The sequence below is a fragment of the Lissotriton vulgaris genome, unplaced genomic scaffold, assembly GCF_964263255.1.
Source record: "Lissotriton vulgaris unplaced genomic scaffold, aLisVul1.2 SCAFFOLD_982, whole genome shotgun sequence".
Taxonomy (NCBI): Eukaryota; Metazoa; Chordata; class Amphibia; order Caudata; family Salamandridae; genus Lissotriton; species Lissotriton vulgaris.
This window is the reverse complement of record NW_028244562.1, coordinates 211,537-224,638: the sequence shown is the minus strand read 5'-3', so window position 1 is coordinate 224,638 and position 13,102 is coordinate 211,537.

Here is a 13,102-nt window from a genome sequence, read left to right as displayed (position 1 = left end):
CCTCACATTTCTGTGGTGGAAAGTTCAGCAATCTGTGTGGATCCACAAATTGCTATGCACCACGCCTTCCCCAAAGTATTCCAAGAAAAATGGTACCTCACTTGTGTGGGTCGGCCTAGTGCCTGCAACAGGAAACCGCACAAAGCGCAACATGGTCGCACCTCAATTTTGCAGTGAAAAAAGGCTGTTTTTTTGCAAAGTGCCTAGCTGTAGTTTTTGAACCCTAGCTCTGCCGGCAACTATGGAAACCTAGCAAACCTATACATTTCTGAAAACTAGATACCCAGTGGAATCCAGCATGGGGTGACTTGACTGCCTCCCACCAGGTTCTGTTACCCAGAATCCTTTGCAAACCTAAAGAATGGACCAAAAAAACAAATTTTCTCCACATTTCTGTGGTGGAAAGTTCTAGAATATGCGTGGATCCACAAATTTCCTTCCACCCTGCATTCCCCAAAGTCTTCCGAGAAAAATGGTACCCCACTTGTGTGGGTCGGCATAGTGCCTGCGACAGGAAACGGCACAAAACGCAACGTGGTCACACCTCAAGTTTGCATTGAAAATCACCCTTTTTTGGCAAGTGCCTAGCTGTAGTTTTTGAACCCTAGCTTTGCCGGCATTTAGGGAAACCTAGCAAAGCTATACATTTCTGAAAACTAGACACCTTGGTAATCCAGCATGGGGTGATTTGACTGCCTCCCACCAGGTTCTGTTACCCAGAATCCCTTGCAAACCTAAAAAATGTACCAAAAAAACACATTTTCCCCACATTTCTGTGGTGGAAAGATATAGAATCTTCGTGAATCCACATATTTCCTTACACCCTGCGTTACCCAAAGTCTTCCGAGAAAAATGGAACCCCACTTGTGTGGGTTGGCGTAGTGCCTGCGACAGGAAACGGCGCAAAACGCAACATAGTCACACCACAATTTCGCAGTGAAAAACGACCCTTTTTTGGCAAAGTGACTAGCTGTAGTTTTTTAACCCTAGCTCTGCCGGCACCTAAGGAAACCTAAAAAACCTATATATTTCTGAAAAGTAGACTAGGGTAGTAGAGTAATAGAGTAGGGGCTTTTAAGGAGGTATGGCTTGCGTGGATCCCCCAACGTTTTCTTACCCAGAATCCCCTGCAAACCTCAATTTTAGCTGGAAAAAATCAGTTTTTTTCACACATTTGTGTGTGGGGAAGCGTGGCATCACTGATCTCACACAAATTTCCTACCACCCAGTATTTCCCCAAGTCTCCTGATAAAAATGGTGCCTCACTTGTGTGGGATGCCCAAGTAGCTACGACAGGCAAAGGCCCAAAACTTAGTGTGGCGACTTCAAAATTGCCTATGTCAAAAACACCTCCCTTTGCAAGGGGGGTCACCTGGGTTTTTGGCCTGTGCTCGACGGCCATCTAGAGAAACCTACCAAACCCACACATTTTTTTAAAGTAGACACCCGGGGGCTTCCAAGGAGGTATGGCTTGCATGGATCCCCTAAAGTTTCCTTACCCAGAATCCTCTGCAAACCTCAATTTTAGCTGAAAAAAATCATTTATTTGACATATTTTTGTGTGGGAAAGCGTGGCATCACTAGGCTTATACAAAGTTCCTACCACCCAGCGTTCCCCCAGGTCTCCCAATAAAAATGGTGCCTCACTTGTGTGGGAGGCCCAATTAGCCCCCACAGGCAATGGCCCAAAACGTAGTGTGGCGACTTCAAAATTGCCTATGTCAAAAACACCTGCTTTTGCAAGGGGGTCACCTGGGTTTTTGGCCCCGTGGTCGACGGCCATCTAGGTAAACCTACCAAACCCACACATTTCTGAAAATTAGACACCGGGGGGCTTCCAAGGAGGTATGGCTTGCGTGGATCCCCCAACGTTTCCTTACCCAGAATCCCCTGCAAACCACAATTTTAGCTGAAAAAATCAGTTTTTTCACACATTTGTGTGTGGGAAAGCGTGGCATCACTGGGCTCACACAAATTCCCTACCACCCAGCATTCCCCCAGGTCTCCCTATAAAAATGGTGCCTCACTTGTGTGGGAGGCCCAAGTAGCCGCCACAGGCAAAAGCCCAAAACGTAGTGTGGCGACTTCAAAATTGCCTTTGTCAAAAACACCTGCTTTTGCATGGGGGTCTCCTGAGTTTTTGGCCCCATGCTCGACGGCCATCTAGGGAAACCTACCAAACCCACATATTTTGGAAAAGTAGACATCCAGGGGTTTCCAAGGAGGTATGGCTTGCATGGATCCCCCAACGTTTCCTTACCCAGAATCGCCTGCAAACCTCAATTTTTGCTGAAAAAATCAGTTTTTTCACACATTTGTGTGTGGTAAATCGTGGCATCACTGGGCTCACACAAATTTCCTACCACGCAGCGTTCCCCAAGGTCTCCCGATAAAAATGGTGCCTCACTTGTGTGGGAGGCCCAAGTACCCGCGACAGGCAAGGGCCCAAAATATTTTGAGGTAACATCGACATTGCCTATCAAAAATGTTTTGGACCTTTGCCTGAGACGGGTACTTGGGCCTCCCACCCAAGTGAGGCTCCATTTGCGAATTTGCATTTTTCAAAGTGCCATGTGATGCACATACATGCCCTTAGGGCATGTATGTGCACCACATGTGCACCCATACTTATTTCAGGGGTGCAACAGGGTGTCCTTTGGACACCCCTGCACCCTTGAAATTATTCTCAATTTGCGATTCGCAAATTGCGAATCGCAAATTGAGAATAAATTCCCATTCCTTCCTATGGGCCAGGATGCCCATAGAAATTAATGGGAAGGTATTCCTTAATTGCGAATTCGCAATTTGCGAATTCGCAATTAATTAATATCAAGAAATCGCAAAAAAATAGCGATTTTCTTGATACATACCAATTAGCGATTCTGAAATAGCGATTTCTTAAAAATCGCTATTACAGAATCGCTAATTGGTATCTTCATACATATGACCCTCAATCTCCTAGTGGGAAAGTCTTTTGTAGATGTGGGAGGAATGTAATCAGGAAAGTGGCAATCTTTCAATCGAGCCACATCCTCCACCACTCCAAATCTAGGAACACTTACTTGTTTCACAATATCAAGGCTAGATATGACAGAGTGAGGAAACTGAAGAAATGTCAACTTGGACACAGCAGAACACTCCTTGAACACAATAAAACCATTGAAAGTTGCTGAGTTGAAAAAATGGATGGCCAACTTCTTATACCAAACATAAGTTTTCTGAATAGCAGTGTAAGGTTCCAACCTCTGATTTACTCTGTCAACACCACCCATGTGCTATTGTAGTCCAGAATGCACACAGGTTTGTGCACATCTGCAACCTGACCTCAAACAGGCACAGGTGAAGTACTCTCATCATGGATGGTAGTCAGCATGTATACATCCCTCCTGTCCACAAATTTCACAGCTAGTAGTTCTTCACTATGCAAGGAAGTGCACTGACCCCTCTGAAGTTTTTTGCAAACAAGCTCTTTCGGAAAACCTTTGCGGTTAGAGCGGATTGTGCCACATGTAAAAGTGTCCACTTTAAACATTCCTTAAACAATTGCACAGCAGTGTAGAAGTTATCAATGTACAAATGGTGGCTTCTGTTGAACAGTCTTCTAGCAAGAGCCCACACAATTTTCTCTGAAACTCCAAAAGTGGACGGACAACCAGGGGGGTCAATAGTGGAATCTCTACCAGTGTACACACGAAAATTAAAAACATATCCTGTCTTACTCTCAGACAGCATATACAGTTTAAATCCATAGCGTGCACTCTTGCTAGGGAGGTACTGCCTAAATACCAAAAGACCCTTGAACAAAACCAAAGACTCATCAATAGATATTTCTTTCCCGGGAATGTAAATCTCTGAAAATCGATCAACAAAGTGATCAAGAACAGGCCGAATTTTAAAAAGACGGACACAGTCAGGGTGACTACGTGGGAACGCCAAAGAATTATCAATAAAATGCAACATGCGTAGCAAAAGTCAATACCGATCACGAGTCATAACAGCTGGAAATATGGCTGTTGCCATCAAGGGACTGGAAGACCAATATGAAGCCAGGTTCAGCTTCCTTAATAAACCCATCAATAAAGTCAAACCCTAAACTTCTTTAGCTCTTCCAGATTTGTGGGAGTCCACCAGGTAGCTCTAGAGGGGGGCCTAAGTTTCTCACTGTTGTCCCTTAAAAACTGTTCAGCATACACATTAATCTGTTCAACAATCTCACCCAAAAACACATCATCCATAAATAACTTAAAATACTGTATAGGCAAAAAAAAATCACAATCCACGCTACACCCTGCATCACAGCTAAAGTCAGGCAACACCGGCTGCACCATGTTAGGATCGACCCAGATTCCAGCACTTCCAGTAGAAAGACCATCAACCTCAGGCTGCAAACCAGAAGCCTCTTGCACCATCGGCACAGCAGTATCCTCCTCTAAAACAGACCCTTCATCTGCACTGAGAGTACCTTCATCATCCGATGATTCCATGTGGAGAGAAAACTCACTGCCAGAATCTTCCCCTCCCTCCTCTCCCTCAGACGCACTGTCAGTGTCATAATCCGGCTCAGAGGAAGATTCAAGAAGCATACCAACCACCTGCTGAGCAGGCATTCTGCGGCTAGCAATAATGATTACTAATAAAGGTCACTTGTCACACAAGTCAACAACAACAAACACTATGTAAGATAAGTAATGACCGAAAATCTCCTTTTTCAAAAAAACCTATACACTGCAAAACGATACCACTAACTTGCAAGAAGCAGTTACACCACGTACTCTGCACAGACACAGTATGGATCAACAATAACCCACTAAAAAAAAGAGAAAAAAAATTACATTAGACAATGCAAAAGACATCACAAGGATTTCCGTGCTCAAAACACTAACTAAATATGCAGCCACTATGAGACCATTTACAAAAAAATTCATTCCTACATTACAATATTACTCATTTGGAGCAAATACAACACAAATATTTTACTTACAAAAAATGTCATTTATTCTTTATTTCGGTTGACAACCTTAAAAGAAACAGTTTAAAATAATACATTACATTTCTTACATACTCTAGTACAATATTTAACAATGTTTGACCACCCGAGGAAAATTATAATTAAGGAGGAATCACTATCAGCAACAGTACCTCATAGTAAGATTAACATCCATGAATCGAGGAACAGTTAATAAATAAAGTTAAATAATTTAATGAGTTAATACATAGCTCTATAAAAACAAGGCACCAGGATTAAAAAGAAGCACAACACTAATCACTACTATCAGACCAGTTTCCCTTGTCGCTATCCTAAATTTGGACAGTACACTCTAAACACACTAAAAGTTTAAAACATATTCCATTTCACGCCCCACTAATAATTATCAATCTGGTTGTATTTATCATTACATATAGCACACCTATTTCAGCATACATTGCAATTGTAATAATTGGTTCGAGTACAATATAAAGTGCAAGTCAAAGTGCATTTCAGTAGCTGTTCTTCGTAAATACCAGCTATCTATTTACATTTGGTAGCCATTCCTCTTTCTAACTATCGCTGCCGATAGGAGGAAACGGCTCAAGCTGAATACTATTGGTCGTGAAGTGTCTCCTTTAAAGATTCTTTCACCATCTTTGGTATGGCGGAGGCCCAGAAGTTGACATATTGGTTTTAGCCATTTTTTTCTTGCATGTAAGTAAGCAGGGCATATAAATAGTACATGAGCCTCATCTTCCCCCAAGCCCATTTCACATAGTTTGCATAGGTCAGAGCCAAAACTGCCCCCTGGGCCTTTGTTACAGTGCCATTTCGAGGTCCTATATTTTATTTGAAGGACACTGTAACGAAATTTTAGATATAATGATTTGGCCATAGGTGGGTAGATTTCATCCATAAAGCTTTCTAATTTCATATCCATTTTTAGTTCAAAAAACTTAAGTGTCAGTGTCCCCAGTTTGGAATTTTCCAATAGGGAATCTCTTTTATATTCCCAATATCTGTTCTTAAGCAGTTTTTTTTAACTAAGTGTAATTGAATCCGTGTCTGACCAAAAGCTACCCCAGTTTTATGAACCACTTTTCAATGTAAGCCAGCCATGCTAAATGTGTGGAATTTTTTATAGACATTATCTCTTTTAACGCCTCTCTGTAGTCAATTAGCTCGTCAGTGGACCACAGGCAAACCCAGTATAGCAGAGGACGTATAAGGGCATGGTCATCAGAACGGCGAAAATTAAGGTCCCATAAAAGAGGGATAAGGGGAGTAGAACCAGGTACACCTAAGAGCTGTCTAATAGAATTATTTTCTGGAACTAAAAGGGTGCTTTTTGAAATATATCCCCACAGTTCTGCCCCATAAAGAGAAGCTGATTGCGCTTTGTACTTAAACAAACTAATTGCTGGCGAGATTGACTTAAAATGACTATTTCTATGTTTCCCTAAAATAGGGCCTTGATTCTGGACTAATCTGATCTTCGAAATTTCTAATTGTGGTTTCCAAGTTGTTTTGCTGTCTAAGGTGATACCCAGGTATTTAAAACTATGGACTTCCTCAATTTTTTCATTATTTATAGTGAAAATTTTATTAAAACCTTTATGTGGGTTGATTGTCATTATTTTAGTTTTCGAGGAATTGATTTCAGGTTTCTTATCCTGGCAATACTACCTAAATTTGTTAAGAAGGTTCTGAAGTCCCTTAGGGGTTTGGGAGATTAAAATCGTATCATCCACGAATAATAATGCCGGAACGGCTTGACCACACAACTTGGGAGAGTCATGCTCGCAGCCCAAGAGGGTGTCGGGATGTCATTAACATAAAGAGAAAATAGGGTTGGCGCCATAACGCATCCTTGCCTATCACCTTTCACTATATCTATTTTCTCACTTGGCTCCCCATTGGGCCCCCATCTCACTCTTGCATAATTATTTTCATGTAATCTAATCAGCTGTTGAAGAACGTTCCCAGGAGCACCCATATCATTTAGCGTTTGCCATAATTTCCCCCTGGGGACAATATCAAAAGCATCGACCCAGATTCCAGCACTTCCAGTAGGAAGACCAGCAGCCTCAGGCTGCAAACCAGAAGCCTCTTGCACCATCGGCACAGCAGTATCCTCCTCTAAAACAGACCCTTCATCTGCACTGAGAGTACCGTCATCATCCGATGATTCCATGTGGAGAGAAAACTCACTGCCAGAATCTTCCCCTCCCTCCTCTCCCTCAGACGCACTGTCAGTGTCATAATCCGGCTCAGAGGAAGATTCAAGAAGCATACCAACCACCTGCTGAGCAGGCATTCTACGGCTAGCAATAATGATTACTAATAAAGGTCACTTGTCACACAAGTCAACAACAACAAACACTATGTAAGATAAGTAATGACCGAAAATCTCCTTTTTCAAAACAACCTATACACTGCAAAACGATACCACTAACTTGCAAGAAGCAGTTACACCACGTACTCTGCACAGACACAGTATGGATCAACAATAACCCACTAAAAAAAAGAGAAAAAAAATTACATTAGACAATGCAAAAGACATCACAAGGATTTCCGTGCTCAAAATACTAACTAAATATGCAGCCACTATGAGACCATTTACAAAAAAATTCATTCCTACATTACAATATTACTCATTTGGAGCAAATACAACACAAATATTTTACTTACAAAAAATGTCATTTATTCTTTATTTCGGTTGACAACCTTAAAAGAAACAGTTTAAAATAATACATTACATTTCTTACATACTCTAGTACAATATTTAACAATATTTGACCACCCGAGGAAAATTATAATTAAGGAGGAATCACTATCAGCAACAGTACCTCATAGTAAGATTAACATCCATGAATCGAGGAACAGTTAATTAATAAATAAAGTTAAATAATTTAATGAGTTAATACATAGCTCTATAAAAAAAGGCACCAGGATTAAAAAGAAGCACAACACTAATCACTACTATCAGACCAGTTTCCCTTGTCGCTATCCTAAATTTGGACAGTACACTCTAAACACACTAAAAGTTTAAAACATATTCCATTTCACGCCCCACTAATAATTATCAATCTGGTTGTATTTATCTTTACATATAGCACACCTGTTTCAGCATACATTGCAATTGTAATAATTGGTTCGAGTACAATATAAAGTGCAAGTCAAAGTGCATTTCAGTAGCTGTTCTTCGTAAATACCAGCTATCTATTTACATTTGGTAGCCATTCCTCTTTCTAACTATCGCTGCCGATAGGAGGAAACGGCTCAAGCTGAATACTATTGGTCGTGAAGTGTCTCCTTTAAAGACTCTTTCACCATCTTTGGTATGGCGGAGGCCCAGAAGTTGACATATTGGTTTTAGCCATTTTTTTCTTGCATGTAAGTAAGCAGGGCATATAAATAGCACATGAGCCTCATCTTCCCTCAAGCCCATTTCACATAGTTTGCATAGGTCAGAGCCAAAACTGCCCCCTGGACCTTTGTTACAGTGCCATTTCGAGGTCCTATATTTTATTTGAAGGACACTGTAACGAAATTTTAGATATAATGATTTGGCCATAGGCGGGTAGATTTCATCCATAAATCTTTCTAATTTCATATCCATTTTTAGTTCAAAAAACTTAAGTGTCAGTGTCCCCAGTTTGGAATTTTCCGATAGGGAATCTCTTTTATATTCCCAATATCTGTTCTTAAGCAGTTTTTTTAACTAAGTGTAATTGAATCCGGGTCTGACCAAAAGCTACTCCAGTTTTATGAACCGCTTTTCAATGTAAGCCAGCCATGCTAAATGTGTGGAATTTTTTATAGACATTATCTCTTTTAACGCCTCTCTGTAGTCAATTAGCTCGTCAGTGGACCACAGGCGAACCCAGTATAGCAGAGGACGTAAAAGGGCATGGTCATCAGAAAAGGCGAAAATTAAGGTCCCATAAAAGAGGGATAAGGGGAGTAGAACCAGGTACACCTAAGAGCTGTCTAATAGAATTATTTTCTGGAACTAAAAAGGTGCTTTTTGAAATATGTCCCCACAGTTCTGCCCGATAAAGAGAAGCCGATTGCGCTTTGTACTTAAACAAACTAATTGCTGGCGAGATTGACTTAAAATGACTATTTCTATGTTTCCTTAAAATAGGGCCTTGTTTCTGGACTAATCTGATCTTCGAAATTTCTAATTGTGGTTTCCAAGTTGTTTTGCTGTCTAAGGTGATACCCAGGTATTTAAAACTTTGGACTTCCTCAATTTTTTCATTATTTATAGTGAAAATTTTATTAAAACCTTTATGTGGGTTGATTGTCATTATTTTAGTTTTCGAGGAATTGATTTCAGGTTTCTTATCCTGGCAATACAACCTAAATTTGTTAAGAAGGTTCTGAAGTCCTTTAGGGGTTTGGGAGATTAAAATCGTATCATCCGCGAATAATAATGCCGGAACGGCTTGACCACACAACTTGGGAGAGTCATGCTCGCAGCCCAAGAGGGTGTCGGGATGTCATTAACATAAAGAGAAAATAGGGTTGGCGCCATAACGCATCCTTGCCTATCACCTTTCACTATATCTATTTTCTCACTTAGCTCCCCATTGGGCCCCCATCTCACTCTTGCATAATTATGTTCATGTAATCTAATCAGCTGTTGAAGAATGTTCCCAGGAGCACCCATATCATTTAGCGGTTTCCAAAATTTCCCCCTGGGGACAAGATCAAAAGCAGCTTTTAGATCAACGAAGGCCACATATATGTGGGTGCTCTTTATGTTAATGTATTTCCAAAGTATGCATAAAAACCTAAACACCTGGTCCATTGTACTGATATTCGCTCTAAAACCTGCCTGGTACTTTGTAAGAATAAAATGGTCCTCGACCCATGCATTAAGCCGACTAAGAATTTGACGGGCAAAGATTTTTTGCAGAACATCGATCAAACTAATTGGTCGATAGTATGATGGATTAGACCTATCGCCTTTCTTAAAAATTGTCACGATTTCTGCACCCTTCCAGGTCTCCGGGATTGGAGCCCCCCATGCTATTTTATTTGTGAGCAAGTTAATATATAGAGTGCCCAAATGAAATCCTCGTGCTTCCAGAGGTCCCCGGGTATTCTATCTGGACCTGATGCTTTGCCTGATTTCACCGCCTTGATTGCTAGGATAGTGTCATTCAAACTAAATGTTAAAGGGCTATCGTAAGGGGCTAGCTTAATTTGTTTTATTGCCCAATCTTCCTCATCTACTTCACAAGAGTAAAGCAGGGAGAAATGTTTAACCCAGGTATTTTCCTCAAGGAATCTATCTTTTGACTCTGTAGCCCCTTTGGTGCCTCTTGCAATGAGGTTCCAAAAGGAAGTCTGGTCATTTGACTTACAAGCCTCGAGCAAATCTGACCATAGTCTTTCATCCCACTCTTTCTTAGCTAATTGGACTTTTTTTCGTAATGAGTCCTTTTAGATCTAACAACATCTAGTTGATTCCCCTTCACTGCTTTAATAAGATCTGTTTTAGCACTTCAGCAAGCTTTGTTATACCAGATATTTTCCTGTGGGGGAGGATGGCGACCAGGTTCTAACTTTTTTATAGCTTTTGTTAGGATTCCACCAAGTTGGGTAATTAATTCACCATGGGTTTCTATCATAGGGGAGTTATCAGTATCTGTATCAGCTAGCGGGGTCATGTGTTTGACAAAACGTTGGTAAATCTGTTTAATGATTCCCCCGTTGCGCAAGACTACGGGCCACCTCAAAGACCTACGATTATTTGATTCTTTAGGTTCAGGTGATGGTTTGGGATCTTTGCTATCCCTAATATTAGATGAGGCAAGGAGTAAATTCTGAGCAGTCAAGGAAAGTGGAAAGTGATCACTTTCTATATGCTTATCCACCATTATGTCCACCAGCGTTGGCCATAAGGCCAAGGAGACTAAAATGTAGTCTAGGTGGCTTGAACAGCCCCCTCTAGTGAACGTTGGCTGACTAGGACAGTCAGAGGGCAGGCGTCCGTTACATGCACGTAATCCATATTCCAGTGTCATACTCAGTACTTGTAGGGCACTAGTTGTGCAGGCTACTTTGTGATTTGCGTCAACATAGGGGATGTTATTAGCGCTATCCTCATCTCTGTAAATGTCTTCCAAGCCCAATATGGGCTCAAAATTACTATTAAAATCGCCACAGATAATCAACATAGGGTTGTGGCCTATGTCCGAAATGATTTTACATAGCTGGACTATTACTTCTGATTCCCTACATGGGTTATGCGGCCTATTATATATATTGATCACATAAAGTGACCCATTTTTTGGCTTTTTCACTTCTATGATCAGAATATCGGGGCTATTTGAATCTATTTGTTTAAAAGTAGTCCCCATTGTGATTCTGGCCCATGTCATCAAGCCCCCAGAGGGTCTTCCCCCATGTGTGTTTACAGCTGGGATAAAAAAGGACCTATAGCCAACCTTATGAAAGTTTTCTGCCCCCCAGGTTTCTTGGAATAAAATAAGATCCCCATTATCAAGGTATTGATGCCAAGCTGGGTCGGGTAAATTCTTTTTTATTCCTGCGATGTTCCATGAAATTAATTTTGCCTCCCTTATTCTGCTACAATAAATCTGTCCTGGAGCCATAGTAGCATTTCCACTGGTCCCTGATGTTACTAGATCTATATCTGAAGGACGAACCACTAGGCTGGTTGGATCAATCGCTCCTAAAGTACGTTCGGTACCATCCTTTATTCTAGGGATAAATGTTACGTCAGTGGGCGGATTACCCAGTACCTTTGGAAATTCTGGTAGTTATTTTCCATAATAATTAAATGTATCTGGAATGTTTAAATTAAAAGGCTGATCAAAGCCATTTGCCCTTCCCAGATACCATAAACTATTACAATTGTCCATCCTATTTTTCTCATACATGGAATTATTGCTTGTAGGGTTCATTCTCTGGACTAAAAGGTCACACCTTCTAGGGGCATTATGTGGTCTATTATATGCCGAGGTTTGATCCCTCTTGAGTCAATCACAGTCATTTAACCCTGAAAGAACACCAAACCTGTTTTATAAACTAATCCCCCAGTCATTAACAGGAGCACCTATGCCCCATCTGTTTGTCGTTACATTCCACCCTGGCCTTGTAGTGTTAGGGTGTGTCTTGGGATATGTCATGCTTCGCTGTTTTCCATAAAAAAATTCTAAAGTAAGTGGAACGATAGTACCGCTCCTACGTTGAGGGGGGAATATATTTAACAAGACATTGGGGAGTACAGCCAAATTAGAAAAGTTCAATACTATACAATCTCCTTTGAACTTTTTTGGGCTGTTCCCTATCCAGGTTACCCTTCTAGCCATCTTAATCTCCCCTGCTAACTGTTGTTTCCCCCCGGGAGCCATCTGCATGTTACCTGACAGCCAGTGCAAAGCCTTGCTTATCAGGGATGTTGGAGATTCTGATTGACCAGGTGCCAAAGAAGGTACATTTGTCAGTACCAACACCAAGGGTGAGGCTTTTACTATGAATTGTAAGGAATCTTTTTCTAAACCTGGTGTGGTCGTTACAGTTGGTCTTGGTAAGGAATCTTCTCTTATCTCTGGCTGGTTATGTACTGTTGCTGGTACCTGTCCAAGGGGGATGGTCGGAGCCACGTTTTCATCTCCCTCTGTCCCACTCACAGTATGCTCTTTATTTGTGTGGGCTAGATTTGAGATTAGGGTTGTTGTGTTAGCCACCTCTTCCGCTATCTTGTTCTGGGCCCCACCCAATTTCTTTACTTCAGCGGTGAGTTTGTCTATTTTTGCCACCAGCGGTTTGATGATGGCCTTGATCTTACAGTCGATCATGTCCACTATCTTATTGAATAACTCATCATCCATGATTTGTTTGTCACTATCTTCCCCATACCCCCTACTTTCATCCCTTGTTTTCACTGGTGATGCAACCCTTTTTCTCCCTGATCGTGACTCTCTGCGATTAGCCTGGATTTTTCTACATGTTCTAACCACCCTAATTACAGGCACAGGGATGGGAGGTTCCTCTACTATTGCATCCACCTGTGTGGGAGAATCTTCTACTATAACATCAACCTGTGACTCGGGGTCGGTTTCTTGATCAGTTTCTGGGTCAACCTCTAAA